The sequence below is a fragment of the Marmota monax genome, unplaced genomic scaffold (genome assembly GCF_021218885.2).
Source record: "Marmota monax isolate L192 unplaced genomic scaffold, Marmota_monax_Labrador192_F-V1.1 WCK01_AAM20220418_F8-fsc00017, whole genome shotgun sequence".
In the NCBI taxonomy this organism is placed as follows: domain Eukaryota; kingdom Metazoa; phylum Chordata; class Mammalia; order Rodentia; family Sciuridae; genus Marmota; species Marmota monax.
The window spans coordinates 148,671-172,574 of NW_026695241.1; the positions used below are offsets into that span (position 1 = coordinate 148,671).

Consider the following 23,904-nt stretch of genomic DNA (forward strand, 5'->3'; position numbering starts at 1 on the left):
TAGGAAGTAAGCCTTTGACACATGGGAGTTGGGGACTCAAACCATAGCCAAGGTGACTCTGGTAAGCAGACTTTCCCCTCTTGGATCATGAGACTTCCTCCTTCCCATAGGGAAGAGCAAATATTCAGAATTTATATTGGAACCACTTTTATTTCTAGAACTAATTCTGAGCTCCTCACCCTGGCTGAGCACTGGAATTGTCTAGAGGGTTGGTAAGACCCAGGGGGACAGGCCCCCAGGCCCATTAAACTAAAGCCTCTTTGTGTGAGCCCAGTCCTCTAGAATCCTCAGAGATGCCCAGGTGGCTCTCAAGTGTGGATAAGTCTGAGAACTACATTCTTAGGGACACTTATTTCCCCCAAATAAGATTTCTGATGCAAAGGAAGAACCCACCACACACTCGACCTTGTCTTCTGCACTTTCACATTGATTACCCTTCACTGCATTTGATTTTTGAGATCTCCTTTAAGGTAGGAGACTCTGATGTCATTTGCAGTTGAGGCAGTGACCTCAGAGAGGTAGGATTTCCTGAGCGGTATGTGGTGTGAAAAGCAAAGAAAAGAATAACAAGAATAGCAACATGTCCTGGGTTTGAGTTTTCTCTCTGCAGTGAAATCAAATCTTTCCAGCCTTGTGCTCCATGAGCTCAGATGTTCTCTACTCAGAGCTGGGGGTTCCCCACTGGGAGCCACCCTGCTTCCCAGGGAACGTGTCTGGTTGACACCCTGGGAGACATCTCGTGGGTAGAAGCCAGAAATGCTGCTACACAACCTACAGAGCTCAGGTCAGTATCCACAGCAAAAAATCCCCCAGCCTAAAAAGCAGTCAAGCCAAAGTAGAAACCCTGCTTTTGTGATCAGTGGTGAAGATGAATGGAAATACTGTCCCCAGTGTGTTTAGCCGGAGCCCAGCACTAGGTGGACCTGAGCTATGCAGTGGTGATCTCTCCTTGTTGTCCTGCTCAGGCCCTTGACCTCCTGCCAGGATGTCAACCCTCCAAGGTCAAGTGCAATGTTGTGGGAAGTGACCTAGTTAATTCCTGCAGCCCCCTAGTACCAAAGACCCTCCAAGAAGCCAGCTGAGTCGCCTTTCTGGTTTTCTGTCTTATCTGCCACCATTATCTAGGACTCAACCATAGAGAGGGACCCCCTTCCCCCTCTAGTGACAAACTGTAAGGACAGAAGCCCCGCCCAGGCTGCCACCCCCTCAGAGGCACCGTGAGAACCTCGGTCTCGCTAGAAGAGGAAGCCTTGGGCCGAGAAGGCGGCCACGCTTATCACTTCCTCCCATCTCGGGGTCGGTTGGGTTGTTCACCTCCAAAGTAGGCCAAATTGCCCAGCTGTCATAAGGGGAGAGACCCAGGCAAGCCTGGGCAGGAAGACACCACTTGGCCGGTTCCAAGAAATGGAAGCCAGGCAGCCCCAGGACTGTCCAGAAACAGAAGCCTCCTGGCTGACTCTGGGCTGAGTCACTAAAATGGGTACAGGGCTTTAGGTCAAAGGGCAGACACCCAGGGCCTACTAGAACTGTTATGGACCTGTTGGGCCTTTTGAGGAGGAAGAGACATAAAGAAATGTTCTGAAATCAGTCAGCATCCCTGCTGGATCTTCTAGCAACTGTGAGATATTAAAGAAAAAATTATTCACTGATGCTTGTTAAAACATGGCAACCCAGAGCCATCGTGACAGGTAACAGGGACACTGCGTTTTGCAGACTGGCAGAGATTGGGCTCAATTCTGAATACATCACGGGAAGCTCGGAATTTATAGCCCAGGGGCAGAGTGGGGGTCAGCGAATGGAGAATGACTGAGAGGTGATCAGGGTCAGGGGATTCTGGCTAAGCAGACCTGACAGAGTGGTTGTGGGGGTGGAGGATGAGGAGCCCATCAGATGTGGAGGGTGTCAAATACGGAGGTTGAGGTGTAGGCGGGGGCCTTGGTAAGCTGACTTGGCAGGGTGTTCACTAAAACGGAATTTCACAAAGCGCATGATGGGCCGAGGAGAGGGTTCAGGAGCTTGATCAAAGCACGGCCTGGCAGGCTCCATCAGAGGCCTCCCCTGCAGCTGGAAGGTGGTAACGCTCCCTCGGGGCCTCCAGGAGGACTCCGGGAGACAGGCCACGAGCTCTTCTCTCCTCTACTCCTTCCACTGGGAAGCTGTCCATTGCAGCCTGGGGAGCCACGGGGCTCAGGGATGCCTTCCCAAATGACACCTCTCAGGCTCTTTCCCCTCACAATAGGGTTGATCATTGTCATACTTGATTAAGAGACTGGTCGACCCCCCATCTCTCTGGGTTCAAACCTCCATCTCTTTGCATAGCAGCCGTGGGGCCTGTGTGCGTGTGTCACATAATCCTACGTTCCAAGGTAGAAGTGGTGTGTTTTCTTTGGCTCAGGAGCTGCTCCTAGTGGCTCGGGACATCAGTTCCAAGGTCCAGGTCTTGGCTCTGCAAACCGTGGCCTTGCTATGGAACAAGGGTAACACGGTGGAGCCCTCTGGGGTGGCCGTCAGAGCTAGCTCTCAGCCCAGGGTGTGGCCCACACAGCACCCTCTGGGGGGGGGGGTGACGACACATTTAAAGGGTCTAGTACAATGGCTCACAGACAGGAGCCCAGGGCAGCAGCCTTTGTCCTGGTGTTGTTCCTAATTTACAGATGCTTTGGACTCTGTGGGTCATTCGTGGGCGCGTGACCACCGGCTAGCATGGCCTCCAAGAACGCAGGGCCACGTAAGTAACAGGAGACCTAATGGCACATTTTCCCTAGAAGTCCGGCCACTGATTCTGCCGTGTAAGCCAGATCTAAACCTGGACTAGAACCTATCTTCTCAAGCCTATCCCTAGCTTTCCACAGCTATAAGGACAAAGGACAAACAAATATTGAACGTGGCCTGCGTGACCCTAATATTCCTGGCCTATGTGGTCTGCCTCTGCTTGATTCCCCTGCCTCAGCTCTAGAAGGTCCTCTCTCATTCTTGGCTCCAGTCACGCGACCCCAGCCCCTTCACGATGCTGGTGTCCTTCTTCCTCTACCCTCCGTGCCTGCCAGGGCCCCTGCATGGTGAGTGGGTGCCGGGTGCACGACGCTCCCTTTCCTCTCCACTCCCCTCCCTTGGTAACTTGGAACTTTTCCTTTGTGGATTGAACATCAAATGGGGGTGGCACGGACATGCCCCGGGCTTCCAAGGCTCGCAAGAGTCCCAGTGTCAGAAGAAAAGCCTCTGCCCACGCACTGTGGCTGAAGGTGCTGTGGAGAGAGCCGGGCAGCAGCAGCCCACGGACAGCATCCTGACGGCATGTTGAACACGCCCATGGCTCCTGCTCAGTGCTCCCGGCTCCATCCCGGGTGAGCTGCACTCACGACCTCCTTCAGCCCTCCAGTGACGATGCGGTTATGTTTAGCCCTGATTCAGACCCGGGGGAACCAAGGCCCAGAGAAGTTAGTGGTGCAGAGAGAAGTCACAAAGCATTGCTGGAAGAGTGGGGGCTCAAGACCAGACCTGACTGGACAAGCATTTACTGAACATGCCCACCACCGTGCGAGACCCCGGAGTTCCCCCTATGACGATGGGCATGCTCCCGACAGACTTGCAGTCTGACTGGAGAGTCAGGTGAGCCTGCAGAGAGAGGGTCCCAGCAAGTACCGCAGTAGAGGAGACAGATGGCCAGTTGGGTCAGTTGTGTGAACTCTGTAGACCGAGAGTGTCAGCTGGAAGTACTGTGTGACAAAGGCCCCCAGAGCTTCTTGACCTGACGGCAGTGTGCAGCCCAGCTGTGTGGCTGGTAGCCTGGGCAGTTCTGGCCAGCCTGGCCTTGCCTACTAGTGAGTCTGGGCCAGCTGGCCTACAGGTCCTCATTTGGGGTGATCAGGCTCCCTCTGTGTTTCGTCCCCAGGGGGTCCTTTTAGGTCTTGGTTTACAGCAGGTCCCAACTCTCACCTTGGCCACAGCAGGCCTCGCAGCACCCACCCCCCTCCCCCGCCCCCGCATCAGCTCAGCTGGACCCACCAAGCCGCTGCCATAGACTGAGTCCACTGCTACCATCTGTCAATAGTGATGGCTACAGTGAGACAGGAGGTGAGCAAGCTCCTGGGTGGACAGGAAGGGGGTCAGCAGGGCAGGGACAATGACACTGGGTGTGTTGTGAGCCCCATCAGCTGTGATATTCCTACTTTGGTCCATTTTCCTCCAGATCCATACAGAGGACGCCCAGAGGGAAGGGCCAACCCACCAGGCTGGCAGCAAGGGCTGGCAGCCTCTGGCAAACCCAAGAGCGCCAGCCCCAGCTCCCAAGGCCAGCATCTCTGGCGCACAGTCCAAGCCACGTGGTAGCTTGAGCCTGAGGTCCAATGACACTCAGTATGGCAGCCACGGGTCAGGGGTTCTGTAGGCTACAAATAAAAAAATGAAATGAAGGGTAAAGGTGGTGGTGATGGAGCTTGGGGAAGAGGGTGCTGGGGAAGGGATCTGAAGTTTTCTCTTTAGCTTGGCCAATGTGCACTTAAAATGTTCCTTTCAAGTTAAGACAACCATGTCCGTCCACCTCCTGCCACCCCGAGCCTGGTTCTGATTAGTGGCTCCAGTTCAGCGAGAGCCAGGGTGTTTCTGGTTCGGCAGCACAGGAACAATGACCCCTTTATTCAGTGAGGAAAACTGAGTCTGCTGGCTGAATGGCTGTCTGGCTCGTGGGTAGAGGTCAAGGCCACATCAAGCAACACTCTCTCTCCAAGGCCAGGGCCCCACATCTCCCGTTCTGGGTGAGGTTCCCACGTGATGGAAATCCAGGACAGGGATCTCTGGAGCCTGGAGCAGCTTACTGTGTAGATGTGGCAGTTGTCCTCAGACAGATCCTCCAAATACCCCTTCCAAGCGGGGACTTCCATGGCCCTTTTGACAGATAGGGACACTGGGACTCAGAGCAGTGCCTTATCTGAATTACAGCCTGTAAGTGGCATGTGGATAACGATTCGTGTGTTTGGATGCCAGTCACATGTCATGATGAAGCTGAAAGTGATAGAGATGTCCCATCAGATAAAACTGAAAGGCTGCAGGAGGGAGGACCTCTTTCTAGAACTTTCTATTTGCTTATTTCTAACCTCATGCCTTGCATGGGTTCACAGAATTGGGCCTCTTTTTAAAGTGTCCTTCCTGGCGTCCAGAACAATGAAGCGCGTAACTAGGACCTGCTGGTGATGTGATTACTGCCTGCCACCCTGGACCCCGCATCCCATCCACCGGAGGCATGGACTTTCTCTAAGGGAGGTGCCTTGCTGCTCAGATACTGCAAGTCCAGGTGAGGACTGGCCAGGTGAGGTGGTTATTTCAGGTGTCAGCTGCTCTGGTTATTGGAGGTAAAGCATTTTTTCCCTAGTGTACCAGGGTGGGCATTTCCAGGACAGACGAGAGCCTGGCATTTGAATCTGTGGACTAAGGGAGGCTCATGCTGACCATTGTGGGTGGACATCATCCGGTCAGCAGGCCCAGGTATAAGGAGAGGGCAGAGGAAAGGTGGCTGCTCTCTGCACCCCCCCCTTCTGGAGCTGGAACTCACTTCTGCTCTTGGACATCAGAACTCCACCTTCCCTGGCCTCTGGACTCTTAGGTGTGTCCTGCTTCTCAAGCTTGCAGCCTTGGGTTGAGAGTGAAACCATCACCTCTAGGGTCCCCAGAGCAGGGGGCCGTGCCTGTCCCACACCTGCGGCTTCCCAAGATTCCACAGCTCCTCCTGGGTCTTCTCAGCCTCCATGACCATGTGAGCCAGGCCTCTAGTCGATCCCTGTCTTTCTGGGTCTATGCCACTGTTTCTGTCCTCTGGATGTCCTAGCTGAGGCAAAGGCTTGAGCTATCCCCAGGCAGCTGTCAGCGCCACACCACTGGCCTCAGAGGAGCCACGGCTGGACATTGTCCTTCCTTTGGGAATGTGATGGCTGCGGTGACAATGACCACAGACTCAATGCCTTGAAAGAACACACATTTGTCTAACAGTTCTGGAGCTCACAGGCCATAAGGCAAGGTCAAAGCAGGCTGGTGTTCCTTCTGGGGGCTTTTGGAAAGGTGGTTAGTTTCTGAAGGAAGGAAGAAAAACGGTGTCATTACTTATTTATTATGATTCAGATCCTGGGCCAGATGCCTAGCGTACGTGTTTCAGTTTATCTCTCAAAATGACCTTCTGAGGTTAGCATTGCTTCATCTTAGACATGATCCAAGGGCATCTGATTGGTGGCTGATTCTTTTCTAGGAAATGCTAAACTTTTGAGAAGAGAAACACCTACTCCTCTAGAGCATCCTGTAGGGGTTGGTGGAGCACAGTCCAGATCTCCCACCTGCGAGACCCTCTTGGCTCATGCTGTCCCTTTCCTCCCAGAAAGGAGCATCCTGGCCCAGGCCACCCCTGGTCTAGCCCCTTTTACAGCACACGGAGCTTGAGAGACAACCATGGTGAGACCCAGATCCACCTCAGACACCTGCTAGATTCCTTGGCTTGAGGAATTGCTGCAGGTGGAAGCCCAAGTTGATCCTGGACATTCCCCCAGTTGTGTCCAGATTCTAGAATCCAGAGACCTGTGATGCAGGAGTGCCCTGGGCCCCATCCTCAGCAGAGCTTGCTCCTGTTCCATCATGGCTGGAAGAAGACAGGAAAGCATGAGATGCCCTCCTAGGAAGCTGCAGGAGTCTGAAGGAGCTGTCCTTGGGCTGTATGTTTTGTTTCTTCCAGTCCCCCAGATTTGCATCTGTACAATGGGAGTGTTATTGCTTGATGTATCTAAGAATTTAGCAAAATGTGAATTGTGAATCATCTGACACTGAATGCATCCAGGGAACATGTTAGAAAACCAACACCCCGAGTATGTTTGGAAGGTGGACTGTCCATTTGTCTATCTTTGAAAAGGCAAAGACAGGAAAGGAGAGGAGAAGAGGGGAGAGGAGAGGGAAGGAGAGGAGTGTGCATGCTCATAGAGCTCACAGCCTCTGACTCCTGGTGCCTTTCGCTGGGCACCCACTGATGGCTCCAGAAAAAAGTAGAGCAGAGCTCAGGTGTAGCTCTGGAGGCAGCTGCCCCGATCCTTGCGGGGTGCCTCTCTGCTTCTCCTGGGTCCCAGTGAGAAGGAAATCTCAGCCCTCGGCTTCCCAAGGTCAGAGTCATTGAAATTCTCTGTCTGTATCCCAATTTTCCAGCTGAGGACTCTTACAGTTGTCAAGACATAAAGACCCCAAATGGGCACTTTTCAAGATGACCAGGAGTGTATAATTAGTCCATTAAAATTGTCAAGGTGTTACTTTTGGTTAGTTAAAAGATGTATCAAAATCATTCTGTTGTTAAAGTGCAGACAGTGCGGGCACACGTGCGTGCATGTGAGAGTGAGTGTGTGTATGTGTGTGTATTCGAAAAAGGATCCAGTACAACCAATGACTGAGGTCGTGACTTCACCACAAAAATGCATCTTGATCCTGGCCCACTGTCCACAGCAGCCATCCGGGACACACCCTGGACGGGTGGAAGGAGCCAGCCAAGTTGCCACTGCACCCTGAGGTGTCCCTAAAACTTTGAGGCTCCCACTGCAGGAAGAAACTCTTAACTCTAACTGGTCTCTTCATTCTATCCTGAGATAGTGGAGAACTGTCCTGCACTGATGAATCAGGGCACTGGGTTTGCACATCCTTGGGTGGAAATCATATACTACCAAAGAGACTTATTCCAAGAATTAATAGGATCCAGAAAGAGAGAAAATGTCACAGCAGCAAGGGCATGTGGCACAGCTTGAGGGACAATTCCATGCTCTCACAAGGACTGGCCCTTTGCTGTGAATGTTTAAGGAGCACAAGGAACTAAGTCTGGGCAATTCACCATCCCTAACCCGTCATTGTCATTGTGCATGAGATAGGGAACTAGAAATAACCAGGACAGTGGGTGGTCAGCTAGACATGAGAGTGAATTCTGTTTCTGCTTTCATAGGTATGAGACTGAATTAGTCAGCTTCTCATCACTCCTGCGGGTGTCTGGGGACAATGACTTAGAGGAGAAAAGATCTATTTTGGCTCTAGGGTTAAGAGCTTTTAACCCGTGGTTGGCCAACTCCAGAGCTCTGTGCCCAGGTGAGGCAGAACATGGCAGAGGGGTCTGGGGGAGGAAACCTGTCACTTCAGGGGGCGGGGAAGCAGAGACAGTGAGCAAGGGACACTATAGGGTCCCCAGGGGCACACTCCTAGTGCCCCACTGCTTCCAACCATGCCCAGCAGGCCTGTCATCTCCACTTCCTCCCAGCAGACCAGCCAGCTCTCAGGCCTCAGACAAGGGCAGAGCCCTCATGATCCTGTCACCTCCCAAAGCCCCAACCCTGGACACTGCTGCCCTAGGGACCATGCTTTCAACATGAGATCTCGGGCCACTCCAGATGCAGGACATAGAGATGACCCTGGACAGTTGCCTCTTAGCTCAGTTTTATCCAATGGAAAAGGAGCCAAGATACAAATGTGCAAGGCTATTGTGAGGCTTGGGTGCTAGAAAATGCTGGATGTGAACCAACCGGGTGCTCCACAGAGCGGCAAGTGAGTGGAAAGTTGCTGATTTGGCAATAAAATATTTGCAAGAGCCATTTGACACCCCATTCCTGTACCCCCTTTCTCTCTCTCTCTCTCTCTCTCTCTCTCTCTCTCTCTCTCTCACACACACACACACACACACACACACACACTGTACGTGCCTCCTCCTTCTGGCCTTTGGCCTGGCCCCACTTCTTTGCAGAAGACCTGTCATTGTAACCCACAGAATTAAGACATCAGAGCTTTAGCATTTGAATTTTAAAGGCTGTGGTCTGGAGGAAATCAGAAGAAAGATTTAGGAAGATGTGTGATCAGGTGAGACAAGTTCTTGCCTTCACCTCAGAATTAAAAAAAAAAAAAAAAAGTAATGAGAGAAGAAAAGCTCTCCGTATACCCTGGGCTGGAATTTGTCCCCCACCCCCCGTGTGCTTGTGTGGAAGTCCCCAATCACAGGACCTTATGACATGACTGCATTTAAAGAGAACACCTTTAAAATGGAAATTGAGATAAAATGAGGTCACATGGGTGCAATGTGACTGGTGCCTTATGAGAAGAGTATATCAGGACACACAATCCATATGATGTGAGGACACAGAGAAGATGGCAGATGCAAGCCAGGAGAGAGCACTCAGGGGAAACCAACCCTACCAACCTTGACCTTGCACTTCCAGCCTCCTCAACAGTGAGGAGATGGATTTCTGTTACTGGAGCTGCCAGTTTGTGACTCTTTGCTAAGGCATCCCTAGAAACCGACCCACAGAGGAAGGGGAAGGAGAGCAAAGGAGCAGACACTAACGAAGGTCCCTGATGTGTCCAGGATCCTATGCACTGCCTTCCTCCTGTGGGCTGCAGGGTTGAGTGAGGGGCAGCAGGAGTCCCCAGTGGGCATGAGGCAATGAGCACAGGGGCCTGAGAACCTCTCCCCTGGTGCCTGACTTGGAAGCCCTTGTCTACCAGGAGGAGCCAAGCGCAGTGGTGGTGAGGAGCCAGGCACCTGGAGATGCAGGGCCAGGGACCCCATGGCTGGAAGTGGCAGATCTGTGACTCAGAGAGCAATGGAGCATCCTTGGGCAGAGAGAAAGCATGCAGCCAGAGTGATGTGGCTGGGAGTACAGGTGTCCTGAAAAACCAGAGATCACCGTCCCCACACCATGACTTATGGAACTAGCCCAACCCCAGGAGAGGAGGCAAAGCCCCTAAACACCCCGAAGAAGCAGGATTTAGGGTTTTCTCAAGGGAGTAAAGAACCCCAGACAGAAACTAACCATACTGTGGGCTAAATAGCTCCCTCTCCTCACCCCACCCCTAAATGTCCACATCTTGACCCAGAACCTGTGACCATGGGTTTTGCTCTACATGGCAAAAGGGATTTTGTAGCTGTGATCAAGGTAAGGATATTGAGAAGGGACAGATGATTCTAGACTATCCGGGAGGGCCCAGTGTCATCCCAAGGCCCTTATAACAAAGGCAGCAGAAGGTACTGAGACAGCAGAAGCAGGGAGATGTGGCCACAAGAGCATTCTCTATAAGGGACAAGGAATGGATTTGTTCCAAGACCCTGATGACACCTTGGCCTATTCTCTAATGACTCACATAGGAGTTCTGACCTCTAAGTCATGACTGTCAGAATATATTTATATTGTTTTCAGCCATTACCTATGTGATGACTTGTTACAGCAGCAGCAGGAAACTCATACACTAACCATAGCAGACTGAAGGCTGTCTTCTCCCTACTGAGTCCTATCATGCTCACTTGATGACTGGCATTTATCTTAAGGGCATGTATGAACACATTGTCAGGACTGTGGTCCTCACTTAATACCATTTGGGCAGCAGAAAGGCTGATCTCCACAAACCAAAGCATGTAAGGCAGGGTTGCCTACAGCCAATCCTTGCCAGCCATCATGCAAATTAAAGTGGGCTAGAGCCCTGACAGCTTTGGGGTGTCCACACAATGGTTCAGGGACTCCCAGAGACAATGTAGCCGACTCTACCTCTTACAGCTCGTGTCTGCTCAGGGCAGGGATTCTGGGTGTGAAATTGTAGAGTTCTGGCCTAATTGCCATTGTAGTATTATTCCTGTGAATTAAAACCAGTCTATAGCGATAATCCATTTGAACTGGGAACCTCCCCACAGTCTACTGGAATTTGTGTTCCTCTAGGGAGGTGCGCAAGTCTCACACAGATGAAGTGAAATTGACTGTTGGCCTGATGAGAGAATCTGTACCAAGGTCCTCTGATAACAACCCACTCTGGTAAGTGCAGATGGCATCGTGTCCTCTGGAGGCCAGGCCCTTGGGTGAGATCTCTGGGCACCCTCTAGACAAGGCATTGCAGTTGCTTAGTCTTCAATTTTGTCTTCTCTAAAAAAGATGTAGCAGTGAGGATGTGGCTCAGTAGCGTTGTGCTTGTCTAGCATGAATGAGGCCCTGAGTCCCATCCCTAGCAGAGAAAAAATAAATAATAAATAAAAATAAGACAGAGTCAGGCCAGTAAGAACGGCATGAATCAGCCCATGTCATGCCAAACACAGTTCCTGGCTGACACATGTGCCCGGCTGACACATTAGCGTTTACCTGCAAGCTATTTATTTCGAGATTGATATGTATTTAATCTCATACCAACATTTGGTTTAAGGGTGCTGTTCAGAAGCTGTCACCCATGATAAGTTGTTTGGGGGCACTGTGAGAACCCATGCTACTTCTCCTTTCTCAGTGAAATCCTCATCATCTTTCACCCACCAAATCCAGCCCCGCGCTCAGGTGGCTCTGGGCACGAGGGTACTGTCCCACTGAACTTGGTCACCTCTCTGTTGAGTGTTCCCACTTATAATTCGAGTTTAGCTCCAGGCTTCCAGTTACCTGTGAGCTCCTTGAGGGGACCAAATGGACCTTTCTCTGCTCCTCCAGACCCCTATTATTCAACAAAAGCATCTCTCAGGGTTCAAAAGAGAAAACAGAAACCACCCTAGGTGTCTTAGACAGAGAGGATTGAATGTGAAGAACCGGAGAACACGTGGATACCACAGGGAACGATGGGACACAACTTCAGCCACCACTGGGGGGCCCAGAGGATGGAAGGAAGTGGAGGCGGGGCAGTGCGGAGAATCCAGAGGGCAAAGCCCTGAGGAGGGCTGCCCAGTGGCTGGGAAGACTAAATCCAGGAACGGAAAAGAAGGTGAAGATGGGCAGTTTGCTGATGTTGCTAGAACAGCACTGATGAGAGCAGGAGAGCCTGGGGATGGAGTTCTTCCTCCTCCTCCCTCTTCCCTTCCTTCTGACACTTCCATGGTGCAGCTCAACAGGAAGCCTGGGTCTAGTGGCTTCATGGAGACCTGTCCAGCTTCAGAGAGCAGAGAGGGCTTCTCAGGGACCCAGAGCCATAAGTACGTGCTGAGCTTCTGTGCTGGGCTGGGTCTGCAGCGTCTCACGTTCACAGCCCCTTCCCCCATCTCTGCACCAGCCTTCTCTTTCTTAAAGAAGGGAGTGCACCTTCCATCCAGTACTGAGAGTGAGGGGGTCAGGGGGGAAGTGAGGTATGACACAAAGTCAGCTGGGGCGTCTGTTACACCTTGGGTCTCTACTGCCCATGAGCCAGGTGGCCTACTCAAGCAAGGAACAGCCTGGGCTGCCTTCTCCTCCATAAATGGGGCATTGAATTCACTCCATCATGTGTTTTCTGTGAGGATTAAATGAACTAACCTACTGGGCCCAACGAATGGCAGTGTTTTTCATATTTTTAGTTCAACAGGCTAGAAAGCCAATCCCCCAAAGAGGTTTTAGATGACATTCATGTTCCAGTTGCCATGGCCGATCTGCCCATGGGTGGCAAAAGAAGATGACCTCAGCATCTGCTGGTCCCCTGGGAGCTTATGGATGGTCACAAGCCTGTGAGGGGAGCTGGCCCACAGGAATATGCCAAATTTTGTTTTTCAAGTTGGCTGAAGTCGACTGGCCCTGCTGGCCACACGGGGCCACTCTCTCTGAGGCAGAGACCTCTATTGTGGCAATCCAGAAGCCACAGGACTGCAGCTGGACCAGTGGCCTCCCAAGAAGGCCCCATGCTGCCAGATTCCCCCCATAACGTCCAGACAGAGAGAGAGGCAGGTGCTAAGTTTGTCCCAAGATTGCTGAAGATAAAATACCATCCAGCAGCAGCAGATAATTCTTGTTGAATGAGACAAGCCAGATATTTTTATGGTTTACACAGTAACCTGAAATTTATCACAAATGTGTCACGGCTTGCCATTATTTCTGCAGCAGGGAAACACAAAGCCACGAAGTTGAAATAAAACCCACAGGTGAAAGGACCCGCGCCAAGTCCTGGGCCAGCACCTGCATGCAGGGTCTCGTATTGAGTTCTGGCAAGAGGCCTGTGTGGTCAACCGTATTGTTCCCATTGGCCAGAAGAGAAAACAGAGATCCAAAGAGATGACATATTTTCTCCAAGTTTGCCCCCATCCCTTTCAGAGCATGCATTCCATCTGAGAACTGCAAGGAAGAAAATATTTTTTTTTCTAGGCTTGTCCTATGTGGAACGCAGCCTATGAGCCCCCTAAAGTCCTGAAATTCTTGGGCCTTCGGTTTTCTCCCTTCAAAAGTGATGGCCTCTAAGGGCATTGCCAACTCAATGAGCCTTTGAAGGAACATTGATCGTTGACAGTGTAAGGGACCCAGAGAAATGCCGAAAAGCTGAAGTCATGACCATCGCTACTGAAACCGACATGCAGGGCTTCCAGGGCAGAAATATTTTTCATTTTTTTTGTTCTTTTTCCAAGTTATAGAAACCCCTGCATATGGTTGTCTTTATTTTAATGTGCATGAATAAAAGATATCCTTGTGAACTGGTGTAGGCTGCAGGCTTTTGAGATCAAACAGTTTTCTACTCCAGGTGAAATGTGGGAATGACAGATAATGTTGTCAATATGCTATATTTTTGTTAGGTTGAACAAACATGGCCATAGCAATCATTTTCATCATATATATGTGTGTGCATGTGTGTGTGTGTGTGTGTGTGTGTGTAGAGTGGGGGTATATTTAAAGAATAAGATTTAAGGAAAAAAATCAATAAATGCAAAATTTTCCATAAAACCCTCAGTGAGAAATATCCCTCCCTCTTCCTCATGTGTATTAAAGTGAGCGGAATTTGCTGACTTGCGTAATGCGGTGCAGAGTGATTACTGGGAGCCAACTGAGGTGATTAAATAACCACAGCATTTGGAGGTACCTGAAAATAAATATCCCCATCTGAAAGCCTGTGAGGAGTCCGTGGCTGGTAATGGAGGGATTCTTTGGTTATTGAAGACTCAACTCATTCCTTTCTTGCCTTAGAGAAGCCGCACTGATTTATGGCTTCAGAACAATGGATTACAAATTCTACCAGAATAACACAGGACGTGCACAATGTATTCACCTATAACCCAGTAGCTTGAGTAGGGTGAATGCAAGTTCCCAAAGCAGACAGGCTTTGTTTGTGTTTGAATTTGGTGTTGGCCTTGGGTAAATATCCCAACGCTTGCAAAACTAGATCCTCTCAACTACATAATGAGAATAACTGTTACCAACAGAATATCTGCACTTTTTAAATCATAGCTATTACTAATAAGTTAGCGTGATGATAATGACAGTGTGCTTGACTAAGTGCCCATACCAGGGAATCGACTGCACCCATTAATTAGTTTAATCCTCAACGATGCCACTTTAGCAATTTTTTCCATTTTTGCAGAAATTGAAATTGAAATTCAGATTGGGTAGCTACTGGGTTTCGCCGAATTTAAGGCATCCATTGTAAGATGCATTATTACTTTATGTACCACAAAGAGAAAAATATGCTGACAGTTATAATTGGGAGATGCCATCAATTGTAAGATGCATTCTACTTCAGATGTTAAAATATTTCTTAAAATACTGCCTTAGAATCAATAAAGTATGGTAAATTGCCTAACATCACACATCTAGTAACTGGCAGGAGCAGGGTACAAACACAGAACTTTCAGAATAAAACGTGGGGGCTTCTTCCCAAGTCAGGACAGTAGCAAGCACGGAGTAGAAACCCAGGAAACATTAAGTGACAGATTCTGCTCCCGATTACATTTAGCAACACATGTTATATGAGTCCTCCAATTTCATGTCACATGTATGGGTATGTATGTCATTTGCTTTTTAGGTCAATTTCCATTCTGGGATTCCTCTAAAATAAGACAGAAATAGGAAGTATTTTATTTATGTTTATATTTTTGACCAAAAAAAGTCTTTCTGGAAATTCTCTTGGGAGAGAAAGAGATAAAAAAATTTTTTAAAAAAGGAAGGTGCTATTGTTTTCCTAAAAAAAAAAAATACCTTCATAAAAAATGTGAAATACACAGTGTTGGCACCCTAGACCTGGCAGCCTGTCTGCTGTTCCCAAGGGAGGGATGTCACTGCCCAGCTGGTTGCAGGTTGGAACCTCTACTTCTAAAATGCATCCAGGAGTAGCTTTAGGCAAAATCAGGATATCAAGTTGTAATGGCCAAGTTCCCCCAGGGTATGCAAACTACTGGGACTGATCTGTTGAGTTCCAATGAAACCAAGGCCAACTTGGCAAGCATTCAAGTTGACCTAAAATGTGACGGTTCAACTAGTGGGAGTAAGTCTAAAGAACTAAGCGGACCAGACAATTCATATTCCAAATGGAGAGCGTTTGTGAAGCTGCTCTGCTGAGAAGTCACTCTGTGTGGGCCAAGAGGAATACTTGGCCTGGGGCCCTCAAAGACTCACAGGGACCACAGGTTGCAGGCAGAACCCACAGGTCCAGCTGGTGTGGACTCCCCAGCTGGTGGATCCGGGGGTCCCCCTTAGGCAGTGATCCCTGCTCACCATCACTGAACACTGGAGCAAGCTTTAGGGTTTACCAAACACTCCCAGAGTGAGTCATCGCGGGGCACCCCAGAATCTTCTTGGAAGTGGTATTTGTTTTTTTTTTTTTTTTTCAATAGGTGAAGTAAACTTTCCTCCAACAGGTTAGCAGTTCTTCTAGAGACAGACAGAGAAACCCTGGAGAAGCTGTTTATCTTTGGTTGTAGTCAAGTGCCAGAAAATTATGATAAAGACAATGACCATTTCGATCCCTTTTAAATTGCTAAGCGATACCAATCACCATACTCATTGGCCCATCAGCACACCCCTGAGGACAATGCCCTCTAGTTTGCCCAGCATGGTTCCAGGGGCACGGTTTCATTTGGTTTTGGCACCATCCCCGGAGGTTGTCACAGGCTCCCCTCCTCCACTCTCATTCTAGGAGGTAGAAACTGAGGCACTGAAGGGCAACTGGCATCTCAGGAGGCACCAAGCGAGTCTCCGGCTGTGGCCCGGCTCCCTTGCCCCTCACCCCCTTTCAGATGAGAGGGCATTTTACCATCGCAATAATCCTCAAATCCGGTTTTGTTTGACAGGGATGAGAATCAGGATTCTGGAGATTTGACAGGCTCTATTTCACTTTAGTGCCACTTGAGCTAAGAGGGCGACTTTGGGGATGACAGAGAAAATATCCTCTCAAGTGGAATTTAACCAGAGCTGATGTACAGAGGGCCCTGCTGGAGAGGAAAAATGGAACATCCGTGGAACCCTTGGCACTAGGACTTTGGTGAGTGCCCAGCTCCACTTTGTTCAAGAGGCGGCCTGGCTCCAGGAGGCCCCGTCCCTGACCTGGGGTTCTCAGTCCAGAAGGGCCTCACTACTTCTCTTGCGTTGCAGCACTGGCCTCTGACTTTTCCTTGTTCCATCCTAGGCTGGCAAAGGCGATGCCCTCCATCTGGCTGCCCGATGGCCACTATCCTGCCCAGGCCAGCCTGTGGCCTTGCAGTCCCACGCTCCAGCTGGGCGTCCCCAGGAAAGGTCTCCTGTGAACAGTCCTGGGACACCTGGACGCAACCCTAACTTTACCGAGGACACCTCTTAAAATGTTTCAGCTTCTCTGGGCTCTCACTAAATCTGAGACAGGGAGGGGCTTAAGGGACTGTCCTTGGCAGAGATAATCTGCAAGAGCAGGTGAGGCCAGCCAGCAGGCTGCAGCCTCCCCTCCCCACCAGCTGAGAGTTTATTTACAAAAGAAAATCAGTAGGTGCATGAGCATGGCCACTGCGCTTTCTTCCCGTAAAGTTGTGCTCGATAAATAAATCTGGGACATGCATAAAAAGGCTTCTGGACCCAGAAGAGCTGCCAAGAGCAGCGGCCCCTCCTACCCTCCAGGAGACCCAGGAGGTCAGGCCAGTGACTTCTGCTGATCAGCTTGGGGTGCCCTGAAGTGTCACCCTCATGAACCCAAGGAGACTCTGCCAGAAGAAAAGGCAACCGGCCCCGACAGATGCTGGTGACACTCCTGTCGCGGCCTTTCTCTCCCTATGCCTCTCTCTCTTTTTTTCTCTCTTTCTCTTTCTTAAAACTCCATAACAAGCAGATCTGATTTCTGGGGTCTGGTCATCTCTGGGAACCCAGGGTGATTGGTTTCAGGACCACCTTCATGCCACAATCTGTGGATGCACAGTCCTTCTATAACATGGGGTGGTGTTTGCGTACAACCTACCATGTTCTCACGTGCACTTTAAATCTTCACCGGGTTGCCCATAACACGTGGGGCACGTTAAATGCTAAGGACATAGTTGCTGCTCTGTGTTGTTTCGCAATGATGTCCAGAAGGAAGAGATGGGGTGGATTCGGCACAGAGCATTTTTTTTTTCCCTTGGGTATTTTCCATGCAGGGTTGGTTGAACCCGAGGGTTTGTCTATGAGGGCCACCTGTCCCCACACTGCAGGGAATCCTTTCCAGAAGCCTCCTGTGTCCAACCTGGCCTGTCCACGCAGCCCATGGCTCTTCCTCTTTCCTCCATTAGGGCCAAGTGCTTTAACTCTGGCACTGCCTGAGGTGTCAGGACACAATTATACCCCAGCCATGAGCCCAGAACAAACATTCAGCTTTGGTCATTTTAACTCCATTATGAGTGTGGCCACTGCCCCAGGGTCTCCTTCCTACTGAGTCAAAAAGAGGGCTTTTGCTTGGTGACATTGTCCAGGTTGACTTCCACCTCTTGGATTGAAAGAGACATGTTTTTTTTTTTTTCTTACTATAATCCAAAAGTAAAATAAAAAGTTCTGGAAACATAGTCAGTTCTTCTTTTTGCCTGCTATTCTAAGAGCTGTGCTCTATAAAACCAGGAATGAAAGATAAATAAAGAAGCAGAGAGAAAATGACTAGGCTTTGCCATCATGGCCCACTTGACTCATTTGTCTTTTGGGTCATTTGTTAACTGTTGATGAATAAAGCTGACTTGCTCAAGCTTCAAGGTTTCATTATACATATATATTTATACATTTATATGTTTCCTTTTGGGTATGGTATAATATAAGTTTATATAATATATGTTTATATATGCATATAATATGTGTACTAATATGTATATATATGAGAAACTAAATGAGATTAATTCATGGAGGGCTATTACTATTCTTATTTCTGTAATGTTATGTGCGATACCATCAAGACTATTCTCCAGGAATTGAACCCAGGAGGAGCTTAACCACTGAATCACATCCCCAGCCCTTTTTATATTTTATTTATAGACAGGGTCTCATTGAGTTGCTTAGGGCCTCACTAAGTTGCTGAGGCTGGCTTTGGACTCTCGATTCTCCTGCCTCGGCCTCCAGAGCTGCTGGGATTACAGATTTCTGATTTTAAAGATAATGTATGCTGGATGCAGACATTGGTGAACATAAAAGAACAATATGATGAAGGAAATTCCCACATTATTGCCATTTCCACCAGAGTTACCCATGGTGTATTTGTCCTCTGAAACTCATCCTTCCCCTTTTAGTGTTTCTGAATATGAGGAATTCCCATCAGTGAGCCAGCTCCCAGGAGAGCTTAGGCTCAAGGGGCAGATCTGCACGTGAACCTCAGCTCCACTGCTGTGCCACCAGGAGAGAGGAGTCCCCCTGTCTGTGCTTTTATTTCTTCACATACTAAGTGGAAATTTCCTCTGCTTCCTGGGCTGGAGTGAGAACTAAATGAGATTAATTCATGGAGGGCTATTACTATTCTTATTTCTGTAATGTTATGTGCGATACCATCAAGACTATTCTCTATAAACATATTGCATGTCCCCTTTTCTGGGTACGACTGCATTAGAGAATCTCTCTATATTACAGAAATAAAAAAGTTGTAATAAAAAGTCTTTGGAAAACCAGTTTTAAGTTTTGCAAACTCTTCCTCAAATTAGCTAAACTCCAGCGTGTTCAAGGTTTCCTGTGCGGAGCTCAGCATGTGCAAGTATTCCCCAACCTTAAGTAAAAACGTGAGGGGTCTGTTTCTGCATTTCCCCTTCTTTCCATAATCACGAGTTTCTAGAGATGGATTCGTCCAGTGGACATGGCTCTTGATGTCAGGTCGTATGGGGACTTAAGGTCCCGACATGTATCCTGATTTCTTCCTGAAATGAAATGCACCTTTCCATTCCGCAGCAGTGAGTGGGGGACTTGCTTTGCCCTAGACCCCTCCCCCACCCAGACCGGCCCCTCAACCTGGAGATTTAATTTGCTTTGAATTTAGAAACAGGTCTCTCTGGGGCTTCTGGAGTGACTGATTTTACCCAGTAATGGCCAATCTCTTTGTTTAGCTTAACCCACCACATTAATCAAAAGAGCTGCTCTGTTTCCCAGGCAGGCCTTGTCTGAGGGCTGTGCTTCTCTTTCATCCCCAACAATCAATGGGTTCACAAAGCTAAGTTAATGCAAAAGACAACATGGCCTCATATGAGTAGGAGTGTCCATCTTTGAAGGGCTCGCCATAGGGCCTCAAAGTCACTGGGTATGATTTTGTTTTTCTGTGAAATTCTCAGAGAGACCTTCAACAATGGCAAAATAGGGGGAAACCCCACGGGATGTGTTCACCACCCATGTCTCTGCTGGGCCTGCAGGAAGACTTCCCTGCCCCATCTTCCTAGTAATTAGATGACTGAGCTCTGGCCAGGGAGGATGGAAGCAGAAATGTCCTGCCTCCTACAGTCTGAGGAAGTTAAGAGCAGGTGTCCCTTCTCCGCCACCACACACACACACACACACACACACACACACCTTGCGGAATCAAAGATGTGTGTGTCTGTAACTTGTTTGTGAAGCACCTAGATCACTTACCCCTGTGATCGGTGAGGGATCAATGAATACCTGAAGTTTGCTAATGGAGAAATCATATGATACAGGCAGATGAGGTTACCCAGTCTCTGGGAGCAAGGCCTTGGGGCGATGAGGCGCAGGAGACACAGAGTGATCCGAAAGCATCTGGTCCTGAAAATATATGTATTTAATATAAAAGTCTCTGGCTGGTCCTACTACACAATCAAAGACAGTTCCCCAAAAATATTAAACATGGAGTTACCATACGATCCGAAGATTCTATGTATACCCAAAAGAGTTGAAAGCAAGGATTGTAATTGATGTCCGTCCACCCAGATTTGCTCCAGCTTTCTCCACAATAGAGAAAGCACCGAAACAATTCAGGTGTCCCCCAACAGATGAATGGGTAGCAAAATAGCATGCACATATCCTGGAATATTAGTCATCCTCAAAAAGGAAGTATATCCTGCAACGCAGAAGGACCGTGAGGACCTGTGCTAAGTGCCGCGTGCCAGGCGGAGTAGTCGGTTCAGAGACAGAGGCAGGAGGGCGATCACCGCAGGCTGGAGGGGAGGGCGCAGGCAGGCATCGTTGAATGGATGGAGAGCTCCTGCTTCAGAGGTGAAAAGAATTGTGCAAATGGATGCAGGCGATAGTTGCTCAGTATGAAGTTTTTTAGCACAAAGGAACTGTGTGTGCAAGAATGATTCAGTTGGTAAAGATCATGTTGTGTATATTTTAACACAATTTTAAAAATTGAAAATTCAACCACCAGAGAGGTGCATGTACGAAGAACACTCACCCACACTCATCACCCCAGCCTGCTGGATGTGTGGATTAGGAACAGGACTCAAAGCGAGGGGGAGGGGCTCACAGTCCCACATCAGCTGCACCACGTCCTGAAGGAGGGAGGCCAGAGGGAAGGCCGGTGGATTCCATCCTGCCATTTTTCTTTGGCCATCAGAGTCAGACTCCCGAAATCACAGGCTCACTGATGCTGGATTCAAATCCTAGTTTGACTCCAAATCTAATGCTCAAAAGAGAGCCGTGGGCAAACTACCAGAGTGTTATCTATTTGACAAGAATTGCGGTCATCAAGAGTTGGCCAGAAGGTTAGACCAGCAGGGATTTCAATGCGCTGTGTGTGTGCAGTCCCTTCCCACCCATCACTGCACAAAAGCAGGGCACAAGTGAGTTCTGCACAGCTTCCTTCGGGGGCTGCGCCAGGGTCCCACTTGCCCTGCCCACATGTGAGATGTGATCACGACTGGCCCAGCTGCTGCCCATACCTGGGCCAGACGGGTTTCTTGGAAACCAAGCAGGAACCTCTGCAGGGGCTCACTAGGAACAGTGGCCATACTCACGTGTGGTCCCAGCAGCTGCGCATGGATGGTAGCTCTCTGGGACAACAGTGGAGTGCCCTCTTCTGCCTGGTAGGCAACAGCTGTTGTGAGTTTGTGGCTGCCGTGACAGACCCCCCCACCCCAGAGCCCCAGGGCTTCCCTTTCCCTGGCCTCTTTGGCAGCAGAGGCAGCCTGAGACAGGGAAAGGACAGCCCCTCAAAAGTGGTGGACAAAACCTTTGGCCTCAAGGGGCTAAATATTTAGTTGAAGAGTCAATATTTGAACATGATGAAAAGGTAAGCCCCAGGGAGTGCTAGATTGGGCGGTGGATTGAACTCAGTCTTCAAGGGGCAAACGGCCAGAGAATGCCCCCAAGACTCACTTGTATGAGCAGAGCTATGTTCATAAGTCTAACCGACTCAGCACCGAGCACAGGAGCAGAGAACCAGAAACAACCTAATGTGCATGTCCAGGATGGGGTAATGCTGGCAGGCTCATGGTGACAGGGTGCTGTCATTACCCAGAGAGAGGCAGAGCCACACCTGGAGCTGTGAAACACGCTTCAAGTTAGATGTGACCTGCATGAAGCAAAGAAAAAGTCCGTGCACACCGCAGGCTAATTGTGTGTAAAACTAAGGCTGGGTCCGTCTGAGGTTGCCTGGTGCACTCCTCACACTGAATTAGACTACAGGGATCTGCATGTCTGCTCCATGACAATCTTTCTCGGCCAGGTCACTTCTCTTCACCTTAATTTGCTTCTCAGGAAAATGGTGATGCCAAAGAGTCAGCAGTGGGAATGAGGAGACCTGGGTGCAGAAGGCTGGGCAGAAAGCCAATGTCTGCAGCTGGCGGTGATGGAGAGGAAGGTGGGTGAGGGATGCTTCTGTACGGGTGAAGGAAGGCCAACGGAAGGCTCGTAGAGGATCAATTCTGAGTCCAACTCCGGAGCGGAAGCTCAGCTCCACCAACAACTTGAAGTTGGGTCCCCCCGTGGTCTTGGTTTGCTTTTCTGAAGGTGGTGCTAATGGTACTTGGTTACTGAGATCCTGTATGGTAGGGACTGACACACAGTGGGTACACAGCCCCCATCTTCTGTGTCTCCTCCTCATTTCACAACTGTCATAACCAGACTTGGTTCCCAGGGTGAGATAAGACGACAATGTTAGAACCACCCATGGATGGACCAGGCTGGTTCCAGATGGGTTTCCTGACCTGAAGGTCACTGGGCATCTGTGCAGTGGACAAGAGAAGGCAGTGGTTCCCAGCTTGAGACAATGTACCACGAGCATCTCAGAGGGCTTCCTGACACACAGGTGACTGAGCCCTGTCTCACAGTTTCCGATTCAGCAGATCTGGAAGGAGGCCAAGGCTTTGCATCTCCAACCATTTCCCAGGTGTTGCTGGTGATTCTCGTCCTGGGACCTCATTTAAGATCCACTGAAGCAGGAGAACTGACCATAGGTGGTCACCATATCCCCCTGTAACAGTGAGCTGTGCCTCAGACTCACCTGTGGGGCTGTCACAAAGGTACAGTCCTGGATCTCGCCCCAGGGTATTCTAACTTCCTGTGTCCCCCACTAAGGCTGTGAAGGTGACAATTAGGGACACTGGCTCTGGCATCAGAATGTGAGTTCATCCTGTCTTGGCCCCTCGTGATCTGTGCCATCTGAGGGGATGTAGTTACCCTTCCTCAGTTCAGTGTCCTTTTCTGTCTATGAAATGGGAAAGAGAGGGATAGCACACACCTTCCATGGTGGGCGAGAAAATTAAATGAATGAGTACAGGTACCCATGGGAGCATGGCCGCACATGACAGACATGCAAGAAAGTGTTAATTGCATGGCTGTTATTTGTTATGGGTTAGATGTGAGGTGTCCCCCCAAAGCTCCTGGGCTAATGCAGAAATGTTTGCAGATGAAATTATTGGATTGTGAAAACGGTAACTTAACCAATCCCTCCTACTTTGAATGGACAGATGTAGGCAGCTGGCATGGCTGGAGGAGGTGGGTCTCTGGAAAGGTGATCTACCCTGTGGTCCCTCCCTGCCCCCTCTGCTGCTTCCTGGTTGCCATGAGGGGAGCAACTTCCCTCTACCATGCCCTTCTGCCATGATGTGCTGCCCCACATTGGGCCCAGAGCAATGGAGTCAGCCATCTATGGACGGAGACCTCTGAAAACTGTGCTCCAAATACACTCCCTCCTCTGAGTTGTTCTTGTTGGTTGTTTTGGTCAAAGTGATACAAAGCTGACTAACACATTAGTGTTATCCAGAAGATCACAGCCTCCACGTGGGCCTCCGTGTTCAGCTCTCAGGGCTTTGAGTTACTTAGTTAAGAATGTCTTTACCTGGCTCTGGGCCAAGCAAACCCAGCCCTGACCCTGGCTCCTGGGTTTGACCATCTGGGTCAGATCCAGCCCTCACACCACCCTCAGAATCCTTGGCTTTTCTGCCTCCTCCCTTACCATCATCAGGCAAATCCTTGCTCATGGTTCAAAACCAACTGAAATGTCTTTTCTTAAGTCTTCTTGAATGTTCCACTGTGTTCATGTGCTCCTAGAATTCCGTATTCAGCACATTTTATCCTAATTACTGGTTACTTGTCTGGCTCTTTCTTAGGCACAAAACCTGCAATTTATTTTTCCTCTAACATGATGCATATAATAGCTGCTCAATAAGTGTTGTGTCTGTCAATAAATATCCACTCATCCCTTGGAGTCTGATTTCAAGTAGAGAAAATTTCAACTCGTTTTTTTTTTTTTTTTTTTTCACTAGGGACAAGATTCTAACCCCCTTTTACCACAATCCCCATTTGTTCTGCTGCCCCTGGTTTTCATGTGAAATGAAAAGTGAGTGTAAAATATGGCATGGAGTGAAAGCCAAGC

At 49.4% G+C, this 23,904-nt stretch overlaps 1 long non-coding RNA gene across 1 annotated transcript; it reads left to right on the plus strand.

Moving 5' to 3' along the window:
- Positions 1 to 2,070: 2,070 nt before the first annotated feature.
- Positions 2,071 to 7,666, plus strand: LOC124090129 (uncharacterized). The gene is made up of 3 exons (XR_006850963.2): positions 2,071 to 3,609; positions 5,118 to 5,290; positions 6,236 to 7,666. It is a non-coding gene; the product is annotated as an uncharacterized LOC124090129 (long non-coding RNA).
- Positions 7,667 to 23,904: the final 16,238 nt, after the last annotated feature.